The sequence below is a fragment of the Nycticebus coucang genome, chromosome 17 (genome assembly GCF_027406575.1).
Source record: "Nycticebus coucang isolate mNycCou1 chromosome 17, mNycCou1.pri, whole genome shotgun sequence".
NCBI lineage: Eukaryota > Metazoa > Chordata > Mammalia > Primates > Lorisidae > Nycticebus > Nycticebus coucang.
Window position 1 is genome coordinate 52,832,393 of NC_069796.1, and position 2,982 is coordinate 52,835,374.

The 2,982-nt window shown below is 37.3% G+C and overlaps 1 pseudogene; it reads right to left on the bottom strand.

Annotated features, from left to right (window-relative positions):
* Window positions 1-448: 448 nt before the first annotated feature.
* On the bottom strand, window positions 449-560 carry LOC128569458 (uncharacterized; annotated as a pseudogene).
* Window positions 561-2,982: the final 2,422 nt, after the last annotated feature.

Sequence of the window (2,982 nt, forward strand, 5' to 3'; positions counted from 1 at the left end):
CAATGCATCACTTCACATGGCATCAACTGAATGAATATTTAGCCAGTAAACAAATAACTGTATTGGAAAACCCTCCCTACTTACCTGATCTGGCCTCTAGTAACTTTTTTCGTTACCCACAATAAAGGATATATTGAAAGGAAGACATTTTGAAGACATTCAGGACATTATTGGTAACACAACATCTTTCATGACCATTTCAGAAAAAGAGTTAGAAAATTACTCTGAATGTTGGACTAGGTGCTGGTATTGGTGCATGCTTCCCAAGGGGAGTATTTTGAAGGTGATAATAATGATATTCAGCAAGGAGGTATCCAGTACATTTTTTAGGATGAGTTCACAAACTTATTGTCAGACCTCCTAAGTATTGTAGTAGTAATAGTTATATTACTGTAGTAGTAATAGTTGTATTACTAAATTTGAAATAAAGAAGAAAAATTTGGGATAAAAATATTTTCAGTTACTAGATTCATACAAGTAGAATTCTTGGGTCAAAAAACGAGATTTTAAACTGATAAGAACAGATACTACACTTGATCTTAGCCAAAAGACCGAGTAGTCCCAGCTGCCCAGGAGGCTGAGGCAGGAGAATCGCGGAAGCCCAAGAGCTAGAGGTTGCTGTGAGTCCTGTGACGTCATGGCACTCTACCGAGCGCGGTAAAGTGAGACTCTGTCTCTACAAAAAAAAAAGATTTTAAAAAATTAACTCTAACATATGGTTTTCCCTTAGCATCTGTAGGGGATTGTTTCTAGGACTCCTGTAGATACCAAAATCTACAGATGTTCAAGTTCCTGATACAAAATAGTATAGTATTTGCATATAACCTACACACATCTGATATACTTTAAAACATCTCTAGATAACCTATAATATCTAATACAATGTTAATGCTACGGAAATAGTTGTTATGCTATGTTTTCTTATGTGTATTATATTTTTTTCTTCAAATATTTTTAATCTATGCTGGGTTGAATTCAAGTTTGCTATAGAGAGACAACGATACTTCTTTTTAATTCCTCTTTTTAAATAAACATTTGTGAGACATATAAAAAAAGAGTTAAATTCACCTTTCATATTCCAGGCCTCAAATAGGACTGTTAAATTTACAGTTTGAGACTGAGAGTATACATGTCCCCCAAACTTTGCCAACACTGGACACATTTGGGGCACAATATAGTTATTTTAATTTGGGTAAAAATTGACTATTTTTTAATGTTTCATGGTCAATTTCCATTTTTATTCTTTTAAATGCCTTTTCACACAATTTGTTCTGAATAATAAATATATAGCAAACTATCCCTTTGACAACATGATAAAAATGTAGACTCAAAGAGGGTATTTGAGTAAGTTGGAATTTTCAGAAGAGTCAGATGAGGGTAACTAAGATGACAAGGAGCTAAGACATAATAAAAGGGATAGTGAAAAGACTTGGGGAGGATTTAGCCTGGAGGAAAGAAAACTTGGCTGGGCTGCAATATCCAGAACTGTTTGCACATCTCTAAAAGACTATCACATGGAAGGTAAAATGAACATTTTTTTGTGTTGCTTCTTTGGTCCCAATAAAGGCACTGCAAAAGGTGAATATGGAGTAAAAGTTAACAAAAAAAGATTTGTAATGATTCTTTGAATTGTCTCACTGAAAATAACAGCTCTCTGAAAGGACAGGGAGTTCCTTAGAAGGGAAGATATTTAAGGGAGACTGGAGACCATTTAGGGATGCTGGATAGGATTAAAATTCAGCCAAGGATGAAAGAGTGTCTTGCTACTCAGAATGACCTCTGCAGACCAGCAACATCAGTGTCATATGAGGGCATGTTGGAAAGGCAGGACTTTTAGCCCAGCCTAACCCCTTGAATCAGAGTGTGCAATTCTACAAGACTCGGGAGATGGGTTCACACATTGAAGTGTGGGGAGAGCTGGACTATATAACTTCAATAGTTCTTTCTGAATCGGTATAATCCTGTGAGTCTCCAGTGGAGGGAACTTGAGGCATGGTGTGAGGAAAGGGAAGCAGGTTTTGTTTAGCTGACAAGACTTTTAAGGTTTTCAAACTACTGGAGTCAATCTTGCATTAAGTTCTCAAAAGTACCTGGTATTGGAAGAAGTAGAAGTTGTTTCCTGAATCAATTCTGAGTAGTTGGCTCTCAGAACTGGAGGAGACATAGAGATCATCTGATTTACAACTTTATTTTATATGTGAAGAACTGAAAGTCAGAGAGGGACAGGGACCTGTCCCAGGTTAAAATAAAAATTGATTTTTTTCATACTTCAATTTTTATCCAGGTTTGTTGTTTCCCTAGTGCTCGCTCTCTCTCCCCCACTCCCCCTTTCCTCTTCCTCTCTCTCTCCTTAAGTAAAATGACCTACTTTTTACATTGCTCTCATGGCTATCCTTAGAGCCAACAGCAAAAGTGAGGAGGGGGAAATACAAAATTGCAGAAGCCTTTTTCAGGTGTAGCAAAGCAGACATTGAAGAGCAGTATGAACAGGAGTAGAAGACTAAAGGAACTAAGAATCCCAGTAGTTTTCAGGATGATATAGGCTCTTTATTCGTTCTCCCTTAGATTTTGGAGCTGATGGTTGTCATTGGTCGTTTCAATAAAGAATCTAGGGCCATGATTGAGGCTGGAGAAAAAAATGGGGAATAGCACTGGATGGAAGTCCTAATCTTAGCAACTGGAAAATCCGTGTATAAATCCCAGTTCCACCATCCATGGGGACTAATCATGGCCTAATGAGTGCTTGGGCAAGTTGTTTTATATGTTTATGCTTCAGTGTCATTATAGATTAGAAAACCTGAATTAGTTTTATTTCACCCTCTCACAGGATGGTTGTGAGTTCCAGTAATACCTTGGAACAATGCTCTGTAGCTTTCAGAGATTTTTGTAATAACTTGTTCAAATTGCCAGTCTTGCCAATAAAGATTCACAAAGGCAGGGCACTCTATGACTTGTTCACCACTTTACTCCCAAGGCTAGTGC